This window comes from Haemaphysalis longicornis, unplaced genomic scaffold (assembly GCF_048455015.1).
Source record: "Haemaphysalis longicornis isolate Haplotype H1 unplaced genomic scaffold, Haemaphysalis longicornis Haplotype H1 scaffold_8, whole genome shotgun sequence".
Taxonomy (NCBI): Eukaryota; Metazoa; Arthropoda; class Arachnida; order Ixodida; family Ixodidae; genus Haemaphysalis; species Haemaphysalis longicornis.
Genome location: NW_027526445.1, coordinates 123,101,175 through 123,115,410, shown reverse-complemented (window position 1 = coordinate 123,115,410; position 14,236 = coordinate 123,101,175).

Here is a 14,236-nt window from a genome sequence, read left to right as displayed (position 1 = left end):
AAAATGCTGGTCTTCGAGTTCAAGGTCTTAGAGACTCTAAAATCGGGTCCGTGCGCCGCACAGGACACAGTAAGGGCAGTTTTTGATGCGTCACTGTAAAACTCTGCACATTCATACTTGAACTGCAGGGACAAGAAGTGCTGCAAAATAGCAGTTTGTGGTACCCTGGTTTTATCAATTTTCACGAAGGACAAGTCACAACACACAGGTTGAAGCTCCCAGGGTGGTAAGACGTCAGTAAAAGAAGATGTGTGAATGTCTAAAAAGGAGATGTCGAAATTTGAAGCTTCCTGTCTCACTCTAAGTGAGAACGGCAAAGGAACAGACGGGCGATTTACAAACAGTGGCGATGTGGATGTATCATTAAAAACACGTTTAAAAGGATGGTCCTTCAAAGACGAAATTTTAAAAGCGTAGAGAAAGTCCACATACGTCCGTTGGTACTCAAGGCACCACTTATTACATTCAACATATAGACTCTGGGCCGGGCTAGTGCGGAACGCACCCGACGCAAGGCGCAGACCCAAGTGCAGTACTGGATCAAGACTTTTTAGCGTTGTTTTCGATGCCGACCCATACACGACACTGCCGTAGTCTAATCGAGACCCGACTAACGCGGTGAAGACCCGGAGAAGCAGTTCTTTGTCTGCACCATAGGATTGGTGGGAGAGGACCTTGAGAATGTTTAGTGTTTTGAGGCATTTATGTTTAAGTGTTTTGACGTGAGGTATGAACGTGAGCTTGTTATCAAATATGACACCTAAAAACTTGTGCTCCCGTTTAACAGGAATAGGTGCACGGTTAAGCGTAATCTCAGGGTCGGCGTTAATCCCGCGCTTGCGGGAAAATACAACACAAGTACTCTTGGCCGGGTTCAGTTTAAACCCGTTAAGGTCCGCCCAGCCAGCTAGTTTCTTAACACCGAGTTGTACTTGACGTTCGCATATTGACAGGTTACAGGATTTAAAAGATATTTGCACATCGTCTACATAGATGGAACAGGAAATGGTCGGCGGCAATGACTTTCGGAGGGAGTTCATCTTAACTATAAACAAGGTGCAGCTTAGAACTCCACCTTGCGGCACACCATTTTCCTGCAAATATACAGTGGAGAGTGCACCACCAACCCTCACTCGAAAGGTTCGTTCGGCCAAATAACTACAAAGAGTGTTCATCATGTTGCCAGAGACACCAAATGACTTAAGGTCCCTGAGGATGCCGTAGCGCCAGGCTGTATCATAAGCTTTTTCAATATCGAAAAATACAGTAAGGCAGAACTGGTTATGGACAAATGCATCTTTTATGTAGGATTCCAGTGCAAGAAGTTGATCATTGGTAGATCGCCCCACCCTGAAGCCTGCCTGGCAGCCCTCGAGAAGACCATTGTACTCTAGAAAGTACACTAGCCTACGGTTTATCATCTTCTCGAGGAGCTTACACAGGCAGCTTGTCAGGGCGATGGGACGATAACTTGCGGGAGAGGAAGGGTCCTTCCCCTCCTTCAGAAAGGCCACAACTATAGCCTCCTTCCAAGACCTTGGAAGCTGCCCCGAAAGCCATATTCTGTTGTAGAGGTGTAGGAGTGTCTCAAGAGTGTCTGTGTGTAGGTGTTGTATCATGGTGTATGTAATGCTGTCTGCCCCTGGAGCTGAGGGCTTACAGGTGGAAAGAGCAACCTTCAGCTCATGAAGTGTGAATTCAGAGTTGTAAGCAGAATTCGACTTGTTCTTGTCTCGTAAGGGCTTCTTTTCTGCATTAGTTTTGTGTTGCATGAAAGTATTAGTGTAGTGTGCTGAGCTGGACACGTGTTGGAAGTGTTGTGCGAGTGTGTTAGCCTGGTCTTCCAGTGTGTCCCCTGTTGTACTAACCAGGGGCAGGCTGTGTGTCTGTTGTCCTTTTAGTTTTCGTATTCGTGTCCAGACTTGGTGAGTGTCGGTGTATGAGTTTATGGAAGTGAGGAAGGCGCGCCAACTCTCCCTTTTTGCCTCACGACGCACTCGCTTCCCCAAAGCCTTTGCCCGTTTAAACGAAATGAGGTTATCTGACGTGGGGTACCGGCGAAGGACACCCCACGCCTTGTTCTGGGCCTCTCGCGCCCGCCTGCAGTCCTCGTTCCACCAGGGCCTCCTTGGGTTGCGGGACGCACTGGAGGCCTGGGGCATGGACTTTTCGGCGGCGTCGACTATGTGCGCCGTGACGAGTTGGGCTGCTTCCTCCACGTGTATGTGTTTTATGGTTGTGTGGTGTAGTTTAGATGTTTCTGTGAATGTACTCCAGTTTGCTTTTGATTCATTAAACCTTTTATGGGCAGATGGACTGCATGGGCCTTTACCTCTGTATGTTAGGGATGTGGGGAAGTGGTCACTACCATATGGGTCCGTGCCCACGCCCCACTCAAGACATGGAAAGAGAATTGCAGAACCAATAGCCAAGTCGAGATGTGAGTACGTATTATGTCCTAAGTTATGGTAGGTAGGCTGTTTTTTGTTGAAAAGGCATGCTCCTGAAGATGTAAGAAATTTCTCTATCAGGCGACCTCGGGCATCCGTTCTGGAGGAGCCCCAAAGAGAGTTGTGCGCATTAAGGTCGCCTGTTAGTATGTATGGTTCGGGCAGCTGGTCGACCAGCGCCTCGAAGTCAGAGCTCAGAAGTGCAAAATCAGGAGAGATGTAAATGGAGCATACCGTTATTAACCTATTAAATATTATCGTACGGATTGCTACAGCCTCAAGGACAGTGTTCAGAGTGACAGGGTGGCAGGCTAAGGATTTCCGGGCGACAATTGCCACACCTCCTGAAGAGTGTGTGCAGCCAACCCTGTCCTTTCTGAATACCATGTACCTATTTAAGAAATTTGTGTGTTTAGAATTGAGGTGGGTTTCCTGGAGACACATGATACTTGGCTGACTGGCATGCAGAATCTCATACACATCGTCAAGATTTTTAAGGAGGCCTCTGCAGTTCCATTGGATGATGTTTTCTGTTCCCATTATTTAGGTTTAAGAATGAATGGAGTGTGTGTATGTGTTCATGTGTCGTCTTTCGGGGCTGTTACTCTGGGGTTAGGCTTTTTAGGCCTGTCTGTAGGCTTGGAAGTCGGTGGCCGCTCCTTGCGCTGCGTTGCAGGCAGGAACGGCCCGACATCCATCTCGTCGTCGGATGTCCGAGGGGTGCCCGACGGACCGGGCCCCCCGGACTTGGCCCCCCCTCGGGAGCCCTTCGTTTGAGCCGCCACCGCCGAGGGCGTCCGGGGCACCAGAGGTGGCACGGGCGGTGCGGTGACGGTGGGAGCCGGTGCGGGGCCCGTGGTGTCCATCACCTCGGTACCCTCCAACGGACTGGAGGACGGGGAGACAGAGGCGGGAGCGGCACCGGTCCCGACAGAAGTGGTTTGCACCACAACCGCTGCTGCCTCAGCAAGCGGCGTGGTGCCGGGTTGGGCTGCGTGAGGCAACCCAGCGGGGGGCGGGGGCGGGACCAGGTCAGACTCGCTGAACTGGGTCCCTGTGGAAACCAGACGCCGCTCCGCCCCCCGGCGAGCCGCGTCTGCGTACCTCCCCAGAGGAAAAGAGGCGAACCTCTTTCGCGCCTCTGGGAAGGTGATGTTCTCCGTGACCTTGATGTTAATTATCTTTTTTTCCATTTGGAATTTTTCACACTTGCGGGAGTACGCTGCATGCGGACCGCCGCAGTTCACACAAGTGAGGGTTTCGGATGGACAGTTGTCAGTCGGATGATCGTGCGCCGCGCATTTCGCACACGTCGTTCGGCCACGGCAAGAGGTTGTACCGTGCCCGAACCGCTGGCACTTAAAACAGCGCCGCGGATTCGGGATGTACGGACGGATGGAGCAACGGATGAAACCTGCATTGATGTGTTGTGGAAGAACTGCGCGGTCGAATGTCAAGATAATGTGCTTGGTGGGAATCTCCTTGTCGTCTCTGCGGATAGTGATGCGTCTCACGGCAGTGACGCCCTGATCCTTCAAGCCGGCAAGGAGATCCGCATCCGTTTCGTTCAGGAGATCTGTTTCGGATATCACACCCTGGGAGCTGTTGAGGCTCCGATGGGGTGTGACCCTGATGTCTAGATCAGCCAGTCTAGTCTGAGCTAGAAGCTTCGTGGACTGCTGCTTGTCATTTGTTTCGATGAGGAGTTCACCAGACCTTTGTTTTTTGCACTTATATGATTTTCCTACTATGGCTTCAAGATACTTGGCGATCAAGAAGACTGACTGAGATGCTAGAGGGTGGGTTGGATTGAGCGATTCCATCACAAGAAATCGAGAGAAATTATCCGGTTCAGGAAATGTTAAAGATGGCAATTGGGGAAAAGATACTTCGGTGCGGCCCCTTTTCAGGGACCGATCACGTTTGGGGGGGGGGTTTTGAAAATGCCATAGAGCATAGTATAAAAGCAGGGAGACTGGGGTACTTTCTTCTTTGACCTTACCCTGGTAGCCAAAGAGTGATAGCCAGTGGTAGCCAGTGACTTTGATGTTGATGATTTTCTTTTCTAGTTGAAACTTTTCACATTTTCGAGAGTAGGCGGCATGGGGTCCCTGGCAGTTGGCGCAGGTGAGGGTTGATGATGGACAATTGTCCGATGGGTGATCATGCTGGGAGCACTTTGCGCAGGTCAGACGGCCGCGGCAAGAGTTGGTGCTGTGCCCGAACCGCTGGCACTTAAAGCAGCGGCGGGGGTTAGGAATGTATGGCCGAACCGAACATCGAATGTATCCTGCGTTAATGAATTCTGGTAATGTTGATCGATCAAATGTTAAGATGAGATGTTTAGTAGGAATTTCTTTGTCTTCTCTGCGTATCGTTATGCGCCTCACTGCTGTTACGCCCTGACTTTTCAGGCCCTCCAGCAGATCGGTTTCAGCAGGATGGAAAGTTGGGCGAGTTGGTGTTGCGACATGGTGACTAAACAGCGCAGAAGACGAAACACAGAGAAGAGCAAAAACAGGACGAGCGTCCTGTTTTTGCTCTTCTCTGTGTTTCGTCTTCTGCGCTGTTTAGTCACCAGATCGGTTTCAGTTTCAGTCATGAGGTCAGGATCTGAGAACACGCCCTGTGAGCTGTTAAGGCTTCGGTGGGGCGTGACCGTGATGTCAAGATCTGCAATGCGTGTCTGGCTCAGGAGATTTGTTGCCTGCTGCTGGTTATTGACTTCGACCAACAGTTCTCCCGTTCTCTGTTTCTTTGCTTTGTAGGATTTTCCTATTATACCTTCTATGAATTTTGTGACCAAGAAGACGGATAGAGAGGCAACAGGCTTTTCTTTTTCAACGGATTGAATGATCAGGAAGCGGGGATAATTCGCTGGCTTTGGGGTTGAGATCGTTGGTAAGGACGGAAATGATACTTCGGTGTGGCCCCTTTTCAGGGACCGATCACGTTTGGAGGGGGGGTTTGATAATACCATACAGCATGTATAGAAGCAGGGGACGGGGGTACTTTCTTCCACAACCTTACCCTGATAGCTGAGGAGGTCCTGGAGCTCCCTGCCTGGTAAACAGACAGGGAGCCCATCCGCCGGAGCTTGACCTGGGCTCCGACGGCCACCGTTCGTGGTTTCTAACCCTCCACCTATGAACACATCGCCACGGTTGGATCCAGCTTATGTTTGGGGGCTCGGGGTCCGCGGTATCACCAGTACCGTCACCAAGATTGCTCAAGGTGCCCCGTGCGGGGAATAGATTCTTCTGACACCAAAAGGGGCAGTCTTTATATCAGAACTCCCCCTAACGTTCGAATACCTTTCCAAACTGAAATTTTTGGTCTCTTCTATTATTCTTACTATTTTTCAAGCTTTGCGAAGTGTGAAAAATTTAACAGTGACTGTATGCTGGAAGTCGAAAATTCTCAACAGCAGTGGAGCCAATTCAAACACTCTAACAAAGTTTCTAGTGAATTAAGTTTGAAGTTTACATTTCTGTTTATGTATATGAGTTTGAGCTAGGCAACCCAATTTCATAAATGGAAATGTAAAAAATTGTTACATCAGACACCCAAACTTTTAGGCTATGACACTGCATTTCACGAACCGCAACAGCCATAAGTTTACTCCCAATGTCATCTACTCAGTAATGTAAAACACAGGCTAGCAACTGATTTCTTGCAGTAATTTCTTTTTGAGTGCCAGAGGTTTTTGCCTGTTTAGAGAAAGAAGTTTTTGAAAAGTAACGATCACAAATGCTAGGTGTGTTTTATCCTGAGATATCAATTTTGCATGCTTTAGCTCCTCTGGAAGAGCTTTAGCAATCTACTTCACTACCGACTTTTTGGAACAAAAATGAAAGCTTAAAACACTACCCAATTAGTCTCAGTTACTCGTTCACTTAAACAGAATTGAGACGATGTACGTGCTACTGCTTTCATAACATGATAGTCATTGGGTAAATAAATGGTGATGATGAAATAAATGATGATGAAGGGTAATAAATAAACGATGATGATGGTATGCATCAGGTACTATTCTTCTTTTTTTTACTTACTTTGGTGTATAACTCACACTGTTACATAAATGTTGTACCTTCCCCTCTCCCCCCCAAAATGGTTGCCTGAGGAAACAACTGGCCACCCCTTTGTACACGGCACTCTCTCTTTTTCTTCTTTTTTGTCTACAGCTGAACCTCGTTATAAGAGACACTGATGTAAGAGACAAATGGGTATAAGAGACACTATTGACCCACATGGTTGGCTGCCCTATCTTTCCCATTAAATCGACCTCTTTTATAACAGACATCGGATGTAAAAGATTGGTTATAAGGGACAAGTCATCCTTGAACTTTAATCAATAATCTCACTTGTAATAGACATTTTAACTTCAGACGCAGTGCCACCAGTCACTAATTGCAGTTGCTTCCATCCTGGAAGCACAGGTGGACGACAGACGCCTGCAGTCTCTATTTATTATAACTTCAGCAAACACACAGTGGTTCAGTCAGCTATGAAATGACGATGAGAAGCCCTGCCAATGGAAATGCAACTTACAGAAGTGGTTGAAGCTTACTGCCATCCATTGGATCGAGTGCGATCGCACATGCGGGTTCTCCCACTGGCATAGCTCCCAATCTAAAAGCATCGCAGATGTTGAGTCCTGCAAGCATAATGAATAGCCTGAGCACACAGCGGAAGAAGCTGTGGGCTCCGCCTATGCATCAGGCTTGTGAACTCAACATGTGCGATTCATCTTCCCCAAACGAGTAAAGAAAAAAAAGCTTGCAGAATCGGTTGTAAAATATACAGTGTAAATACAGTCATGAAGCAAACAAAAATTCAGAACTGTTTCATAAATTCTGGGGGCCAAACATAAATTAGAATGAATCTTTTGAAACATGCTGTAGCATTCTTTTGAGCTTGTTTTAGTCATAGGGTGCCCACATTGAACTAGGGTCTGATTAGTAAGTGAAAACATGGTACCCTGCTTATAAGAGACATCTCGTATAAGAGACAGAAACTGCTCCCCGGTACGTGTCTCTTATAAAGGGGTTCAACTGTACTTGCTTTCATTCGGCACAGCAAATTGTGTTGATGAGTCCCAGTTGGCACGATAGCACAAGTACAGGAGGAAGCTGGTCAAGTGTTTTGCATCCACGAAGTGAATAAGCCAAATGTTGCACCCACTCGTGTAAAGGGTGGGTCAACAGACAGCGACCTGCTCAGATTAGCCGAGAGCTCTGGCATTCGTCCACAAATGCTTGCATCTACTATCACACCCGGCATTCCTGTTCACACAGTTCGAAGTTCACCTGCCACGACGTGAGCCTGTTATCTTTATAGGATACACAAACTGCAGATGAGTCTTGTATGTAACACAAAGCAGCAGTGATAGCATAGTGGGTGGGAAACAGTGAGTATGTACACTACAGAAGCGAGCTATGGGGTTATGTATTTCCTGCTGACGTAGTAATTCTTTAGACTGTTCTCTCTGAATTGGGTGTTGCGGCATTAACCTGATTGTGGCTGGCAGAACAGGTACGGTAAAACTTGTTTCGAAAGCTGGCCACCGCTTCTTACAGCAGCTGCTGCTTTACTGAATATATAAGTTAGCAAAGAAAGCAAACCTGTTGCAACCAATCGAGGGATGTGCTTTTCAATGCACGATAGGCCAATCTTCCGTTATAAAAAATGATGCGATAAGAGTCCAGCGACTTATACACACTCCCCCAACAGCCCCCCCCCCCTTTCCCACCCCACAAAACTGAAATTCTGGATAAACCCCCGGGTAAGACGACTGCAGTTTTGCTGCTGTCTTTCCAGTGGTACTTAGTAGATGCCCGTGTTCAACTGACAACTGACTCGACTGGATTGCAGGTGCACCGTAGATTAGCAATGGGAAATTTCAATAGACGTCGCGTTCGAAGTACTTCGAAACAGCCATGTAGCACAGGCGATACCTAGTTATACTCGTCCGAAAATCACCCAAAAGTAACTGTTGCCCACAACCAAAGAAAAAAAGAAAGAAAATAATAACAAGAAATCCGCCAACGGGCTGAACTGTGCAAGACACAATAGTGAGTTTTTCACACACACACACACACACACACACGAAAAAGTGGGACTCATGCACAAGAAACACAGTGTATCATTGTCTCACAAGAAGAACGAGAGCACAATTTTCAAAATAGTGCAGGACACCCATCCTCAAGGCAGAGAGGAAGAGGGCGAAGGCCGTACCTGCAGGTTCTTCTGGACCAGGTCCTCATCATCCCCGCAGACGGGGGCGTCGGCGATGTCCCTCTCCATCTGGAGCAGGGCCTCGCGCAGGGCGCCGACCTTCTGCTCAAAGGCCGCCTGCGCTGCCCGCTCCTCCCGCACGCCCTGCAGCTGCTGCTCAATGGACTGGCGCAACCTGCGTGTGTGTGAGCAAGGGGGAGCAGAGGTCACTGGGGGACATTGAAAGCACATTCTCACTAGGTAACACGTTGCTAACCAGCGAGGCTGGAAATGCGATGCTGTGGAGCTGTGTAACCTCTATGACCCGTTGCTTCTCGTTGAAGAGTGCAATCCCAATCACACACACCAGTGGGTCGCCTATGACCTCCTGGGCTTTGAGTTTTTCATAGCACGTAGGTGTTCCTGGTGCAAGGCGGTCTGGGCTTTGAGTTTTCTGTCTATGCTGAGGACTGACATAGAAAGTTTTGACAAAGGTAGTCAGTCGTTCCAGCCTCAGTGTAAAAGAAGCAACTGGCTAGGACTGCCCGTGTATCACCGCTTAATTCATTCGTGCATCAACTTGCTTCCCTGCTTTGTTTTGACTCTGGTGTTATGAACCAATGAGGCACCTGGCTAACTTCGTGACAACAGGTGAAGGACTGCAAGCCATGGGGACTGCGGGTTGATGTACAGTACTGCAGTGCAGGAAACCATGTATAGACAAGAGGTGAAACCCTTCGAGGTACTTCAACACTGTACAAAAGCAAAGATCTAACATTCACCACAACACCATGGTCACAGATGCCAGTCGCAACAAATAATGCCACCCCCTCAGTCAAGGCATGGTTTCTTTTTATTTCTTTTTTTTTCCTTGTGTTTTTGCACATGCAACAAACATTGCATGTAAAAAAATGAGGCTGCTTATAATATGAGGTGCAATGTGAAAGTCAGAAAAATAAATATATCAATGTGAAAGTCAGAAAAATAAATATGACTTGCATATTCACATACAACAATTATTTTAATTCCACGGTACCTGATTTTACTGACATGTGCGATATATGGCAAGCAAACCCTGCATGCCATGTACCCAATCGCAAAAAAAAAAAAAAGTTACAGTAATTTACAATACCACTATGCCTCTAAAAATCCCCCAAATTCAATTTGAACTTAGTTGTACTGGCAGAGTGGCTACAGTAAATAAGAGCGTAGATGAAAAAAAAAACTGTGTTTTTATCAAAGAAATAATTTTAAATTGCTCCCAGAATTCCACTGCAAGAAACCATTTTTAATACAGCAGAGCACAGAAGCTCTAGTTCACCTTAATACATAGTACTGTTTGCAGGATTGATTGTTTTATTCCCTACTACGGTTTGTAAGCTTCACACAGATTTTTACTGACCAGTGACTTTCCCATGTGTCTGTCCACTGTGCTGCTAGCAATATATAAATACGTACTTCATATTCGAGCTTTATTTTAATAATTTTACTCTGCATAAATGATATATCTTGATATGCAAGAAGCTTTGACATCAGTGCGTCAGGGGGTACGTCCAATGGAAACCTGTAATAGCGTGATAACAAGATCATCAAATTTACCCCAACTCTGCACAGAGTTTGGACAGGTGGCCACACTATTCAGGCTTCAAGGTGTCATTAAGAATAACATCAATTGGGCTTTCGGTGTGTGGCGACCACGAAAACGTCATCTTGTTTTCACCCCTGAGGTCTGTACGCGTCTTCTGGCAATATTGCAATATTATTCAAACAGGCACAATTAAAACTCCCTTTGAAACACGTTTTTTTTCTTCACTTTGCTAATTAAGTCAAACGAATATTTAATGACCAAATGGATCATTCTGGTCATACTTTTCATCTATCAAACTACACTCTGCAGCTCAGCTTCATTTATTCAGTCTAACTCAATCTCACCAGTACAATTTCATTTCTGACAGCCCAATTGCCGCATTTTGGCGAAGAATTGGGTTTGTGCCTCTTCTTTTGAAGGTAACTTGGGAAGGGGGAGGATATCGAGATAATTTGACTTTTACCTCAGAATGGAGGATCTTCAACGTAAATCACTACTAAAAATGCGATGTGGAATTGCAAAAGTAGACTTTACAAGGATGTTTCAAATGTGATGAACTGATTTGAAGTCTCCATTACAGACTGCTGACTTCCTAAGCATCACGCCCATCACCGTCATCAGCAGCATCAGCCTATCTATGTCCACTTCTTCCCCTTAATTTGGATTATGATATCTCACACTCGAGTTTGTTCCCTGATCAAAGACACTCGTCTGATATCATTAAGCATCCTTCACTCCATGGCTCATTCAGCCGAGCTTAGTAAGGTGTAAAGTTTCTGCCCCATATACCAGTACCGGTAATACGCATTAGTTGCATACCATTCTTTTCAAAGACGAATGTAGCCTATTGTTCTTTACTTGAGAGTGCTGGCCGGGTGTACCAAAGTCTACACCCATTCTACGCTGTATTTCTTTCTTGTGGTCAGAATCAGCGCTGAAAACCTGCCCAAGGCAGTTTTAAGGTGACGCCGAGGCTTTATGCGTGTCTGTTTAACATTACTTTTGATTTCTTGACATTCGTATTTAACCCTACGATGGCACTTTCTGGATGCAGGTCCTGAACCATTTTTTGTAGGTGTTCGGCAAACTCGGCGAATAAGACGATGTAGTTCACAAATCTCAAGTGGCTCAAGTATTCTCCATTTACCTGCATCCCTGACTTCCCCCAGCCAAGCTTGCTGAACACCCCTTCGAAACAAACTGTAAACAATTTTGGTGAGGTAGTGCCTCTTTGTCTCATGCCTCTCCTGATTAAGAACTTTTCACTCTTCTTGTGAGGGATTATCTAACTTGTGCATCCGCATCCCTTGTACATGTCATCCAAGAGTTCCATGAAAGTGTCCTCTGGTCCGTTGGATTTCAATGCTTCTCGTACTACAGCTATGTCTACAGAATTGAGGGGCTTTTTTTGTAGTCTGTAATAACTTGCATGCACAGGAATTACTGTACTCCGTGGATTTCTCTGTTGCCTGATTGACAAATGAATTCGAACGATTGTTGAAGCCTTTCCTAAATCCCACCTGTTCTTGTAGTGGAATTTTAAGCGGTTGCTTACGCAGTTAAGTATTACCTTGGTAAAGAACTCGCGTACAACAGAGAGTAGGCTGATGGGTCTGTTATTCTTATGCTCTTCGACATCACCCTTCCTGTGAACCAGAATTATGTCAGCATTTTTTCGGGCTAGGTGCAACCTTAAGTCCTCAAGGATTCGGAAAATAATTTTGCAAGCTTTTCTAGTGCAATGGTATCTCCTCCCACCTCTAAGTGATCTACAGTTACTCTGTTATTTCCTGCTGCTTTGCCAATCTACATTCCCTTGAACGTCTTTCCCAACTTCTCTCTAGTTACTAATAAGCGAACTGCGGTGGTAGCTTCAGTACTATGCCCAGACCTAACACTGTTAGCGTACAGTGTAGTATTGAGCTGTTCCGCCACTTTCCTTCATCCATGCTGTGCGTAATGTTACCTCTTTCGTCTCTGAGTGCATATATTCTACTTTTGCCAATAGCCAGCTTCTTCTTAAAATTGTCCTTAAGCTTCCTTGTTTTTTCCAAGTTCTCTCAATATCTGCCATTATCTTGTCACAAATATCAATCAATTTCGACAGCACCACCAACCCGATTTGGTTCCCTGTTCTCGAAACCTTCATATTCCGCCATTTGCCAACAAGTTCCTTCATTTCTCGAGATAGCTTGCCCAACTCTTTTGTGGGTTCTCCTTCTCCGACAGCTACTGTCGGCTTTGCAATTACCGTTAATGGGTTTTCATTCAGTATGCATACAATACCTGCATTCTCTCTGGTTAAAACTGGATTTGTTTTCAAGGCTTATTCTGAACGCTAAAATCTGGAGCCATTGCTAAAGATGAGCTCCTTGGGGATCGTGTAAGTAAGCGCGAAATGAACAATTAAGGTCGAACGAAGTGAACGGGACACGGCGCTGTGTCCCGTTCACTTCGTTCGTCTTTGTTCATTTCGCGCTTACTTACACGATGAATGACCAACTCGCCCAAGAAACCACTCTGATACTTGAGGATGCCACTTTGTCACAATAAAATAATGACGTACATACACGATCTAACACTATTTGTTCGATTAACCCACTCTGTACACAGCCGTGAACCTGAATGACGTAGATTGTGCCTGAAATAAATCAGTGTGTGCCAAAGACAGCAATACAAAAGGCAGTTATAAAGAATGCTATAAGCACACTTTGGCTTGTAATTCACCGTAATAAAAAATGGCACTCAAAGGATAAGACCGCTCTCTTTTCTTTAAACATTTTTTAATATAGATGTAACAATGACCCAGAGAATATGTGCTCTTGACACAAAGAATTAACAATAGGCGCCTATTTTCTGGCAGCTTGCCTGGAATGCGCACTCATGATGCGCAACTCGGATGCCATATTTGTGACACTGATAAGAACACGAATGGCAGGATTGCGCAGTCCTAACAGAAGTGTCAAAATAAAGAACGCTACAAGTATGTTTGTTGGACGCTGACAGTGTATAATTCTCTGGCCAATATATGCAACACAACAAAAAAAGTGCGAAATTACCCACAGTTATTTGAGTTAATCGACTAACCCGCGCGCGAGAAAAATAATATACATCTCAAACCTTATACTTCTTAAACTTTCCCAATGTGAAAAGCTCGCGTTAATTACGTGTTTCTGGGAAAGACGTTTTACCTAGTTGCTGTTAACAGAAACCAAGTATCACCCGTGCTAAGGCAACGCGATAAAACCACCCATTCTCCTTGACAACGCGATAAAAACTCCCATCCTAAGCAGACGCCCTCCCTACGCAGGCACACTATCGCCGGTCAGAGAAAGAACTAACTGATAGAAAAATAACAAAAACGCCGATTTTTCTGCTGCGCTAAGAGAAACGGAAATTGCAGCTGGCCTGGCTTCAAGTAACAGCTGTAGCGGCCCAGCATTTCACTTTACAAGCGCAGGCGATCACTGGCAATCGGTCTGTCGATACAGGCAAGTATGAAGAATCGCAAAAGTGAGGGCTGCTAGCTTTACGTATCGTTTTGTAGCATCTTTCCAGGAATGCTACGCCAGTTGCGATTAACCGGCTGCAGACGACACTTAAATTGCAAGCTGCAGACGACAATTAAATTGCAAGCCACAACTGGCATGTCACAACGCGGTAATGCAGAAAGCACATCACACTGCGCCCACACACACATCCGATCAGGAGATCGACGCGCAGATTGGCGCTCGCCAAACCGTAACCAAAACTTCATCACGCCCGCGGCCGCACGGCGGCGGCGAGTCGGCACCGGCGGACACACACGCACGCACACATGGCTTCTCCAGAGCGTGGGAAATCGACGCGCGTGCGTGAAAGACGAACGCAGGGTTAGCCAAGTCAAAAACAAAACAAGATGGAAGCGAAGACGACGACGACGCAGCACGCCGGTGCGCTGCGCACGCAAGCAGCCACCGCCCAAAGCTCACCGTGGCAATCA